A 13,309-nucleotide genomic window follows, 5' to 3' on the forward strand; every position below is an offset into this window, starting at 1 on the left:
AAAACCTGTCAGACAGCAATGACCATAACAAAGTCAGTCTTGATCAATCCTGAGATTACAGCAACAAGACCACCTGTTAATACCACTTCGGATCACAGAAAGCATCTGTGACTCTTGTGCCCAGGACTGTTTAATAATTATGCATATCTCTTTTCCTACCCTTAATTATTTCTTAACTTAAACCTAAAGCACAATATGGAGAATGAGCTGAAACAGACACCTTACTTTCCTTTCCATGGTATGTTCATGCTGCTAATTATTTGTCTTTTTATTTGGTATCTTAGGGTGAGTGGTCCTAGAGTTGTGCTTATGGTCTAACTCTGGTTACAAAAACTGGCAAAATTTCATTTTATTTATTTATTATTTATTGCTATTTTGGGGCTTGACCTCAGGGCCTGAACACCTGATCCTGAGTTTTTTTTGTTTTTTTTTTGTCGGTCATGGGGCTTGAACTCTGGGCTTGGGCGCTGTCCCTGGGCTCTTCAGCTCAAGGCGAGCGCTCTACCACTTGAGTTACAGCTCCAGTTCCGGTTTTCTGGTGGTTTATTGGAGATAGAAGTCTCATTTTTCCTGCCGGCGCTGGCCTTGAACCATAATTCTCAGATCTCAGCCTCCTGAGTAGCTAGGATTACGGGCATGAGCCACCAGCGCCCGGCGTTCCTGAGCTTCTTTTGCTCACTCTACCACTTGAACCACAGCACCACTTTGGGGATTTTTCTGTGTATGTGGTACTGAGGGCTTTATGCATGCTAGGCAAGCACTCTACCACTAAGCCACATTCCAAGCCCAAAAGTGACAAAAATTTCTTGTTCATTCTACAGAAAATAGAATTCAAGTCCTACACAAAAGCAATAACAACGAAGAAAAAGGAAAGTTCAAGTAAAAGCTACGAAGTTAGGAGGAAAAGAAAAATGTTATCCAGCCCAATCTTAAAAAATTACTGGTTATTTTCAGTTGTTCTAAAAACATCTCAGAAACAACAACAACAAAAAAAAAACACTTTTTAAAATAATTATTTTTAAATAATAAAATAATTATTTTAAAATCTTTTGATAAGTCATTTGGAAGATTTTCAAGGGCTTAAAACTTGTATTTCTTGCTGGGCACTGGTAGCTCACGCCTGTAATCCTACCTACTCAGGAGGCTGAGATCTGAGGATCACAGTTCAAAGCCAGCCCAAGCAAGAAAGTCCATGAAACTCTTACCTCCAACTAACCACCAGAAAACCGGAAGTGGCGCTGTAGCTCAAGTGGCAGAGTGCTCCTCTTGAGCTGAAGAGCTGAGGGACTGCGCTCAGAACCAGAGTTCAAGCCCCACGATCGACAAAAAAAAAAATTGTATTTCTTGAGAACAAATACACTGTTTACATTCTCACTAGAAGTCAGGGCTGGTCAAATATATCAAATGAATTTACCAGTTCGTAGAAATTATTGATGAAAAAACAAACATATAAGCTTTGAAGACACAAATTTTAGGAATTGCCAAAATCATTATACCTTCCAGAAAATAATCCAAAATACACTAAAAGTAGAAAGAAGAGATCACTCCTTACATGCACTACCAAATATAAATGTTTTTTAAAATATTAGTGTATCTCTTTACATTATTTTATATATTATATGTCATATATATCATACATAATGTATGACATATATAACCTACATATATGCATAAAATATATTTATATATTATATATATATAAACCAGTTTATAGAAGCATTTGTTTTGGGAAGAATATTTATTTAGGTACTGTTCTTCAATGATCACTTTAAAGGTTGTTTAATAGGCCACTGGATGGCAATAACATAGGTTTTTGTTTTGAGCACTAAAAGAAACATCTCACTAAATATTAAATGTGGCATATGTTATAGTGTAGGTATATAATAGTCTTTTGATTTTTATTAAATGCTTTTTAAAATTAAAAACATAGGGCTGGGAAGGTGGCTTAGTGGTAGAGTGCTTGCCTTGCATGCATGAAGCCCTGGGTTGGATTCCTTAGTACCACATAAACAGTAAAAGCCAGAAGTGGCATGGTGGCTAAAGTGGTAGAGTGTAGCCTTGAGCAAAAGAAGCTCAGGGACAATACTCAAGCCCTGACTTCAAGCTCCAGGACTGGCAGAAAACAAAAATATATTTTTGGGAAAAATATTTTTTAAAAACTCAGTTAAGAGAATACTTTTTCTCATTTTAAAGGTATATTTACAAGTAGACCATGAATTTCCAGAACCAAAAAATTAGTAGTAAGTGATGAAATAGTTTTAAATGTAATTGTAATCTCATACACTTAACAAATAAACAGACATTTAAAATGTGAAGGCACTTATTTTAAAACAAGATAAAAATTAATAATCTTCATCAAATAAGGACAATAGAAATTAAGATGCTGAATTTACAGTTTCTTACTAGTAAAGCATCATTAAAAACCCTGACAGCACATTTTTGAAGTTCCTAAGCTGCAGTTCATCTACCCAAATGAGTTAGAATAATCTTGCCCACTGTGCCAGCTCATGCCACTGAATACAATATTCTACTTTGGGATATTATAAGCTGTAATACACAATATCTGCCACTCTCGTGCTGGCAATAAGCTGTTTGACATAAATTAAGGAAGGGGCTTCAATTTACATTAGATAAGTGACAAGGAAGTATTAAGATACAAATTAGTTTCAAGAAACATTTTTTTAATGTGTTAAACTTCAGAAAATAGTTGACTAAAAAAGATGAATTAAAATGTTTAAATTTTGTTTAGGCTATGTACATTGAGACAATACAAAGTAGCATTTCAGCATAGCTCTGAATTTAAATAATACCTTCAAAATATTATCATTCAAATTCTATTCAAGAAAGTAATATAAAATTTTTTCCACCTTCCCAGCTCTAATCAAAACTATTAAGTGGGCTGGGAAGGTGGCTCAGTGGTAAAGCGCTTGCTTTGAATGCCTGAGGCCCTGGGTTCGATTCCTCAGCATCACATAAGAAAAAAGAAAAAAGCCGGAAGTGGCGCTGTGGCTCAAGTGGTAGAGCCCTAGCCTTGAGCTGAAGAGCTGAGAGTCAGCGCCCAGGCCCAGAGTTCAGGCCCCATGACCGGAAATTTAAAAAAAAAAAACTATTAAGAATTTGATTCCAGTGCTCTACATCTTACATATATTTTTTTTTCTAATTTGAGGAGGGAAAGGGAAATAACAAAATGCTGAAATAAGGATACAGGTTGACCCATTGTAACAATGAGATGTGCAAGTCACTATGTTGAAAATGAACTTTACAACTCTGGGTGGGGGAAGGAGTTGGGGACGTGAGGAGGGAAGGAATGGTAGGGGAAAAACAAAGGAGGGGGTAACAATGGTTGGTAGGAAATGTACTCATTACCTTACTCATGTAATTGTAACCCCTCCATTTATATTAAAAAAAAAAAAACTATTCAGAGTAGCTATGGGGCTGGAAATGTGGCTTAGTGGTAGAGTGCTTGCCTATCATGCATGAAGCCCAGCGTTCAATTCCTCAGTACCATATAAATAGAAAAAGCCAGAAGTGGTGCTGTGGCTCAAGTGGTAGAGTGCTAGCCTACAGCAAAATAAGTTCAGGGAGAGTGCCCAGGCCTTGAGTTCAAGCCCCAGGACTGGCAAAAAAAAAAAAAAAAAGGAAAGAAAGACAGATAGAAAGAAAAGAAAAGCTAGTAATAAAGAATATTGCTCAAACTATAAAGTGCATTGAAGGATTTAATTTGTTATCCAGACATAAGTAATTGTAGTGCTCAATGTATATATATGAAAATGGAACTGGGCAAATTGAACGAAAGGGGAATGGGTTGAGAAAACTCGAGAATGATGAGAGAGGTGACAATGATCAAGACAGATTTTACTCACAAGCTGACATGTTGAACTGAAAGTCTTTTGTACAACTAAAGATAATATAGATACTTCAGGTAAAAACTGACAAAAGAAGTAACCACAGTTGGAAAGTACATCAGGAGAAAAATACCCCAAAAAAAATCACTTGCTATAAAAACTGAAAGCCAGGCACTGGTCACACACACACACACACACACAGAATACATAAATAAATAATACTCTTCAGTGATTAAGACAAAACTTTAACTAGGCTCTTCTGAATTTTCCAATCAACTGGGCCTCAACTTTTGGGCATCTGTTTGAATAAGAACCATACTAAATCCATTTAGAGACAATCATCTTCAGTATAATGACCATCTTGATCTACCAACAGAAAGAATTCTTTCCAGTGGATTTAACCGTGATGCTCTCCTTATCTGATGCTATTCCCATTCATCACTACAATCTCACTTGTCCTTGCTCTATTTGGAATTGAGCCTCTTCTGTAGTTGGATTTCTCTTTTCCTATTGCAACAGTTCTGACCAAACTTTGTGACCAGTCCAGTTGGCTTTAACAGCTACACTTTGAATCTAAAAATGTTCCATGATGGATCATGTGTTAAGGGTTTGATTGCCAAAGGATACGCTTTTTAGAGGTGATTGGCTCATGAGAGCTCTAACTTAATCAGTGGCTTAATTTATTGATAACTGAGTAGTCTATTAAGGGATCAGGCCTAGTTGAAGGAAGTGAGTCACTGGGATCATGACTTTGAAGGGTCTATGTTGTCTCTATGCCCTTTTTTTCATTCACTCTGCTTCCCAGAAACCCTAAGGTAAGTAACTGTATTCTTTCACTGTTCTTTTCTTAACTTCAGGCTCATAGCAATGGAGGCGGCAGGTCACGGACTGAACATGAGCCAAAATAAACTTTTCTTCCTTTAAGATGGTTTTCTCAGATATCTGGTCACAGTTACTAAAAAAACAAAAAAACAAAAAACACACAAACAAATAATCTTAAAAGGTAACTGACATTTAGAGAAAACTATATCATGATAGCAGAATAAACTATTTTTTTTCAAGCACACACATCACACTTATGAAAACATACTTTATTCTGGTCCATCAAACAGATCCCAAAATATTCATAAAAAATTGAAACAAGAGTTAGACATACTAGTATAAGCCTATAAACCAAGTTACTGGGAGATGGGAACTTGTAAGATGTTGATTTGAGGATAGTCCAGGCCAAAAGTACACGTACACAAAGAAAGAAAAGAGAGGAAAGAGAGAGAGAGAGAGAGAGGAGAAGGAAGGTAGGAAGGAAGGAAGGAAGGAAGGAAGGAAGGGAGGGAAGGGGGAGGCAGGGAGGCAGGGAGGCAGGGAGAGAGGGAGAGAGGGAGAGAGGAAGAGAGGGAGAGAGAGGAAGAGAAAGGGAAAAGAAAAACTAGAGCAAAAAAGGGCAGAGGCAGAGGTATGGCTCAAGTAGAACACCTGCCTGACAAGTGCAAAGGCACTGAGTTCAAACATCAATACCAACGAAAGAAGGTAACAGGGCTGGGGATATGGCTTAGTGGTAGAGTGCTTGCTTAGCATGTATGAAGCCCTAGGTTCGATTCCTCAGTACCTCATAAACAGAAAAAAAGCCAGAAATGGTGATGGGGCTCTAGTGGTAGAGTGACAGCCTCGAGCATAAGAAGCTTACAGACTGGGCTGGGAAGGTGGCTCAGTGATAGAGCACTTGCCTTGCAAGCATGAGGCCCTGGGTTCGATTCCTCAGCACCACATAAGTAAAAAAAAAAAAAAAAAAGAAAGAAAGAAAAAAAAGCCAGAACTGGCGCTGTGACTCAAGTGGTAGAACACTAGCCTTGCTGAAGAACCGAGGGACAGTGCCCAGGCCCAGAGTTCAGACCCCACGACCTGACCCCCCCCCAAAAAAAAAGAAGAAGCTTACAAACAGTGCCCAGGACCAGGACCAGGGGGCAAAAAAAAAGGAGCCAAGCACTGGTGGCTCATGCCTATAGTTCTAGTACTCAGGAGGAGGAAGCGGAGAAGTTGTTAGTTTGAGGAAAAAATTGTCTGTGAGGCTCCATTTCCAATTAATTTTTCAAGCCATAGCAAAATTATCAGCTCAAAGACATTATCTCAAGGTAATGCAAAACGTATTTTATGCTTTTCAAAATACATTGTTAGTCTCTATAACTGTCTTAGTCTTTATAACTACCAAGTAAACTCTAACTACAAACTTTATGGATCAGAAACTTTCACTAACTTTTCACTTATTTTCTACTTTAATCAACCAAATATTTCTCTTGCCTCCCTTCAACACCTAATAAAAAGTTTTTCCATCGTGCAACCATGATGAACTGACTGAGGTTTGATGCTGCTCCATTCATAAATTCATATAAAGAGGTTTCAATAGCATTATTCATTAGGGAAATTGAGGAAAAACCCTAATGGGATGTCATTATATATCCACCTAGATGGCTAAAATGAAAGAGATGGTGTGAAGTATTACAAACATTTGGAAGAAACAAACACATACACAGCTATGGGAGTGTAAATTCACAATCATTTTGAAAAGCTTTTTTTGGTAATGTATACTATAAGTACATATCTACACAACCTATTTGATAAGGTAAGCACATATCTACACAACAAGTGAAATTTCACTAGTGAACTTACTACAAATTACTAGTAATGCATATATAGAAGTCTATTCATAAACTATACCAAAATAATTACAAAATGTTCATAGTGCCCTACTGCTAATATCTTATATTTAAAATGCTCATGGCACACTGGTATGAGACAAGAAATACTGAGTGCATGAGAAAGACCTACTGCTTCACTTCTTATATAAACCAGGAAATACAATATTGAACTAAACCCAGACACAAAAGCTTGTTTAATGCATGATTTTTAAAACATAATGTCAATAATAAGTGAAACTCATTAATAAGGCTGGCTGAAATAAAGGTTACCATTAGAAAGGGTTTATAAAAAGCCAGGCTTCTAGGATACAAATACTATAATGTTCTGTGTGATGCAGGTACAAGCAAACACATAGTACACATATGTGGTGAAAATTCATTGAGTTGTAAAATGATCCAGTTATGTTTTTGTATCTTTATTAAACATAAAATTAACACACCATAGGCTGGAAATGTGGTTGAGTGGTAGAGTGCTTTCCTAGAAAACACCCATGGGGCTGGGAAGGTGGCTCAGTGGTAGAGTGCTTGTCTTGCATGCATGAGGCCCTGGGTTCGATTCCTCAGCACCACATAAGCAGAAAAAGCCAGAAGTGGTGCTATGGCTCAAGTGGTAGGGTGCTAGCCTTGAGCTGAAGAGCTGAGGGACAGTGCTCAGGCCCAGAGTTCAGGCCCCATGACCGACAAAAAAAGAAAGAAAGAAAGAAAGCCCTGGGTTCAATTCCTCAGTATCAACATAAACAGAAAAGCTGGAAGTGGCGCTGTGGCTCAAGTGGTGAGAGTGCTAGCCTTGAGCAAAAGAAGTTCAAGGACAGTGCCCAAGCCCTGAGTTCGAGCCCCAGGACTGGCAAATGAACAAGCAAGCAAACAAACAATAAAGTTAACACACTATAAATGTTGCCTTCTTGCTCATACTGAAGAAACATTATCTACATCTCCTATTCATTTTGTGCTTTGGTATCCTTATTTCTCTTCAAATGAAATAACTTACACTCTCAGGAGCTTTCAGGAAGCCCCACCATTCGGCTACCTAGCGTTTATTCCTTCCATCCACAGAGGCATGAAGTACTTCTCCAACTATTGACCAGTGTCACCTTCCAGTCGGAGAAGCGTGGGCCCCGGGGCCCGCAAGAACTCGGCCGTGTCCTTCTCCAGGAAGCCTTCCGGCTCACTCACCCTGATAACCAACTCGAGGGCAGTGCCGAGCGTCGGTGTCCGTCCAGAGCTCCGAGGGGATCAGACGAGGAGCCGGGACCCGACACTCACACTCGCTGGCGTGTCCAACAACATCATCCTACCCTTCTGCAGCAACGTTCAGTTGCTCAACTTCTAACAGCCAACAGGAAACGCTGCCCACAAAGAGTTGGTCCCCTGAGGGCACCCCGACGCCGACCTCCGGGAGTGTCCCCTCGCTGCTGGCCGCGGGGGGGGGGGTGCTAGGCTCTGCGCCCCTCACCCCCGACCCCCTCCCACCCCCACCGCCCGGGTTCTCCAAGGAGGCTGCAGGCCGCAACTTTCAAAGCTCTTTAATACCGGTCCAGAACCTTCGCTAGCCAGGTAACCCTCCCGACCCACCACTTTACCTGAGAGGAGGTGCTCCCGGAGCCGCCTGGAGAACCAACTCGGGACGCTCGCCCCGTTTGCCCCGCCTGAGGCGTCGCCACCGCGCCAGCCAATCGACGCGCGCAGAGCCTACGCCCGGGTGCAGCGCTCCCCCCCACCACGCGGACTGGAGGGGCGGGGATCCGGTGAGATTGACAGGTGAAGTTCGCCACACTCAGCGGGCGCGAACCCAGGGGGAGAGCGGAGACGGAGCGCACTGGGCATGCGCGTTTCGCGCGTCGCTCGCTGCGGGGCGGGGTCTCAGGGAGCGGGAGTACTTGGAAGAGTCTCGGAGGAGCTAAGAGGAGAAACGGTGGAGTGGTTTGTTTTGTGCTCTGCAGGGCCTGGTGCGTTCCAGAAGAACACAATCTTGTTGGGATAAACCCTGTCTGGTTAGAGGAGGGCAAACGTGTTACTGAAAACACGTCTTGCGGGCCCATTCTTCACGAGACTTGGCGGAGGTGTGGTTGCCTTTTTGTGGGGGGCGGTCTGAGGTGAGACGCCCGGGAGAGGCCTGTCACCGGGCCGGGGAGGGAGTGAGGGCCCACAGGTGAGCCAAGGACATTCCAAACTACGTCGGAGCTGCACACTGGACGACCAGGAAAGACAGCTAGGTGGGCTGGGAAGGTGGCTCAGAGGTAGAGTGCTCGCCTGGCATGCCTGAGGCCCTGGGTTCGATTCCCCCAGCACCACATAAGCAAAAAGAAAAAAGCCGAAGTGGCGCTGTGGCTCAAGTGGTAGAGCACTAGCCTTGAGCTGAAGAGCTGAGGGACAGCGCCCAGGCCCAGAGTTCAAACTCCATGACTGGACCCTACCCCCCAAAATGGTTTATAATATAGTTTATAAAATAGTTTATGGTTTATAAAATAGTTTAAATAATATAGTTATATAAAATAAGTTTATAATAACCTTATGGTTATTTGTGGGGTAATGAAAGGGCAAACCCATTCAAAGGGTTGGTTACAGTTCCAGCCTTATTCAGGGTTGAATAAGGTATTTATGGATTATTATTATATATTTGTGTATATTTGCATATATGAGATGAGCCAGATCTGTAAGTCACCCAGTATTTGGAAGGCTAAGGGAGAAGGATCATAAATTCTAAGCCAGCCTGTATTACATAGCAAGATCTCTCAAAAACTCATCATATGGGCCTGGGAAGGTGGCTCAGTGGTAGAGCGCTTGCCTTGCATGTCTGAGGCCCTGGGTTCGATTCCTCAGCATTACATAAAAAAGAAAAAAGCCGGAAGTGGTGTTGTGGCTTAAGTGGTAGAGCGCTAGCCTTGAGCTGAAAAGCTGAGGGACAGCGCCCAGGCCCAGAGTTCAGGCCCCACGACCGGACCCCCACCCCAAAAAAAAAACTACACACATTGCCAGGCACTAATGGCTCACTTTTATAATCCTATCTACTCAGGAGACTGAGGTTTGAGGATTACAGTTTAAAGCCAGCCAAGGCAGGAAAGTCCTGACTCTTGTCTCCTTTTGACCACCAAAAATCTGGAAGTGGAGCTGTGGCTCAAGTGGTTGAGCAAAAAGTTCAGGACTCACTAAACACTAGGCTGAAAATGAACTATACAACTTGTGGGTGGAAATCGGAGGGAAAAACTGGGAGAGAGGGAAGAGGTGACAGTGTACAAAAAGAAATGTACAGTTTACCTGTCACATGTAACTAACCTCTCTGTATATCACCTTTATAATAATAAAAATATTAAGCTCAGGACCATCACAACAGCAACAACAATAACAAATTATATATAGGCACATAAATATACATATTATATATAGGTGTATTATATATAAGCATTTTTAAAAACTACAATGTCATAAACATAATATACATTCTATATAATTATATATGTATTCTATATACCACAAACTGACAAATTATACTACATTTTAGTATGTATATATGTATGCATCATATGGAAGTTTATATAACACCTCTTTTCATCATGACAATATAGTCATATGTCATATAGTTTGTTAGAATAGACACACCTAATCTACAAGGGACTCTACAGTCAGGAAAAAAGGCTTTTAAAAATGCTTGAGGTAAGGGGCTGGGAAGGTGGCTCAGTGGTAGAGCGCTTGCCATGCAAGCCTGAGGCCTGGGTTCGATTCCTCAGCACCACATAAAGCAAAAAGAAAAAAGCCGGAAGTGGAATTGTGGCTCTAGCCTTGAACTGAAGAGCTGAGGAACAGCGCCCAGGCCCAGAGTTCAGGCCCCACGTCCGGACCCCCAAAAAAAAAAAAATGCTTGAAGTAGGGACTGGGAAGGGGGCTCAGTGGTAGAGCGCTTGCCTTGCATGCCTGAGGCCCTGGGTTCAATTCCCCAGCACCACATAAGCAAAAAGAAAAAAAAAGCCGGAAGTGGCGCTGTGGCTCAAGAGGTAAGCCCTAGCCTTGAGCTGAAGAGCTGAGGGAAAGCGCCCAGGCCTAGAGTTCAGGCCCCACGACCGGACCCCCCCCCCAAAAAAAAATGCTTGAGGGTAAAGGATGGTAGGGGGGAAAACAAAGGAGGAAGCAACAATGCTTGATAAGAAATGTATACCTTGCTCATGTAAGTGTAACGCCTATGTAAAGTATTTTCACAATAAAAAACTGATTTAAAAAAATGCTTCAGATAGCCAGACACTGGTGGCTCACATCTGTAACCCAGCTACTGAGGAGGCTGAGATTTTTTTTTTGGGGGGGGGGTCTAGTCATGGAGTTTGAGCTCATGGCCTGGGCGCTGTCTCTCAGCTCTTCAGCTCAAGGCTAGCACTCTACAACTTAAGCCATAGTGTCACTTCTGGCTTTTTTCTTTTGTGGTGCTGAGGAATGGAACCCAGGGCCTCAGGCATGCAAGGCAAGAGCTCTACCACTGAGCCACCTTCCCAGCCCAGGAGGCTGAGATTTAAGGATAGCAGTCAGCCAGGACAAAAGAAAAAGAAAAAAAAATATCTATGAGAGGCTTATCTTCAATTGATCACTCAAAAACCAGAAGTGGTGTTTTGGATCAAAGTTGTAGAGCACTAGCCTAGAGCAAAAGAGCTCAGGGATAGCAACCAGGCCATGAGTTCAAACCCCAGGACTGACAAAAATAAAAATGCTTAGGGTGGAATCAAGTGATATGTGAAATAATAGAAAGTTGCTTTTCTTTCTTAGGAAATAAAAATGTTGGAGAGTAATTATTTAGAAAATTTAAAACAAGTAATGAACTAGTAGTATGTTATTTTCTTTTTTTTGGGGGGGGGACTGGTCGTGGGGCCTGAACTCTGGGTCTGGGCGCTGTCCCTCAGCTCTTCAGCTCAAGGCTAGTGCTCTACCACTTGAAACACAGTGCCACTTCTGACTTTTTTCTTTTTGCTTATGTGGTGCTGAGGAATCAAACCCAGGGCCTAAGGCATGCAAGGCAAGCGTTCTACCACTGAGCCAACTTCCCAGCTCCTAGTATGTTATTTTCTGTGAGTAAAGATGCCTCACTTTTTAAAGCCCATTTTCGGAGTTTTTTAGGGTACAGACCCCATGTTTTCTTTCTGTAACCTATTTTTTCCTACTTTTTTGCATAAGAAATTTGTTCAAACAATCCTATTTTCCTTCCAGCCTATCTGAGGCTACTTAGTGCTCTTCTGATAAGTTTTTCATACCACAACAGTTATTTTTTCCCCTTATTACTGTTTCTTTTCTTCCCCAGTTTCTTCATTCTCCATCCTGCTAACCTTTTCTGGATAAATGACTTTAGGGCACAGAGGTTAGGGTATAAGGAAAACTGGGGGAGATACTATTTGAAGGAAATAACCTTAGTTAATAAATATGAAGTAAGTAACAGTAGCAATGGAGAAAATAGAATTCTTTACAGAAAAATTAATAAATACAACAGGGGCTGGGAATGTGGCTTAGTGGTAGAGTGCTTGCCTAGCATGCTTGAAGCCTTGGGTTTGATTCCTCAGTACCACATAAACAGAAAACCCACAAGTGGTGCTGTGGCTCAAGTGGCAGTGCGGAAGCCTTGAGCCCAGAGAGGCTCAGGGACAGAGCCCAGGCCCTGAGTTCAAGCCCCAAGACTAGCAAAAATAAATAAACATGGCAGGGAACATTAAGCGTTTTAGTGTGGCCACAATACTAAAAATTGTATTTTTTTTAATTTCTTCAAATGTGGTTAATGCTAATAGTAAAATACTTTTCTTCTTTCAGTTATGGGGGTTGAAGTCAGAGCTTCCAGCAGGTAAGCACTCTTTAACATTAGCTACATAATATTCCCGGTACCATATATTTGTTTGCTGAGTTGGTGCTCTAATACTTGAGCCATGCCGCCAGTCCAGCTTTTTGCTTATTTTGGAGCTGGAGTCTGGAAATCTTTTGTGCCTGGGTTTTTTGTTTTGTTTTTTTGGATATGGGGCTTGAACTCTGGGCCTGGGCACTGTTGCTGAGCTCTTCAGCTCAAGGAAAGTGCTTTACCACTTGAGCCACAGCAGCACCTCTGGTTTTCTGGAGGTTAATTGGAGATAAGAGTCTCACAGACTTTTCCTGCCCAGGCTGGCTTTGAACCACGATCCTCAGATCTCAGACTCCTGAGTAGCTAGAATTACAGGAGTGAGCCACCAGAGCCCGGACTGCCTAGAGGATTTTGAACTGAAGTCCTCAGAACCTCTTAAGTAGTTAGGATTACAAATGTGCCACCAGCAAAGACTTTGATTTTAAGACAGGATTCCCCTATACTAGGCTGATCTCAAACTCAAATTCTCCTATGCAGTATTTCAGTATCCCAAGTTTTGGGATTTCAGATTGTTGTCACTATGCTGTGGTCTAGGTTTTATTTTTTTGGAATAGTTTAGATTTACAGAAAATTGAACAGGTATATAATTAGTAAATCAATACTGATATATTGTTAACTAACCTCAATAGTTTACATTAGGTCTTCCTCTTTTTTTTTATTGTGAAAATACTGTACAGAGGGGTTATAATTACATGGGCAAGATAATGAGTACATTTCTTATCAAGGATTGTAGCCTCCTCCTTTGTTTCCTATCCCTTCCCATCCCCCCCCCCAAAACTCCAATCCTCCCCCCCCACCAACGTTGTAAAATTTGTTTGGGACATAACGACTTGTACATCTCATTGTTGCAATGGGTCCACCAGTATCCCTATTTAAAAGATTTGTTTTTTCCCTTCCCCTCCACAAATTATACC

At 41.5% G+C, this 13,309-nt stretch overlaps 1 protein-coding gene across 1 annotated transcript in view; it reads right to left on the reverse strand.

Moving 5' to 3' along the window:
• Mipol1 (mirror-image polydactyly 1) overlaps positions 1–8,184 on the reverse strand; it is a 320,856-nt gene extending 312,672 nt beyond the window's left edge. The window contains exon 1 of the mRNA XM_013012202.1: positions 8,119–8,184. The gene's annotated coding sequence lies outside the window, so the exon portion shown is untranslated. The remainder of the gene's footprint in view (positions 1–8,118) is intronic.
• Positions 8,185–13,309: the final 5,125 nt, after the last annotated feature.

The sequence above is a fragment of the Dipodomys ordii genome, unplaced genomic scaffold (assembly GCF_000151885.1).
Source record: "Dipodomys ordii isolate 6190 unplaced genomic scaffold, Dord_2.0 Scaffold16, whole genome shotgun sequence".
NCBI lineage: Eukaryota > Metazoa > Chordata > Mammalia > Rodentia > Heteromyidae > Dipodomys > Dipodomys ordii.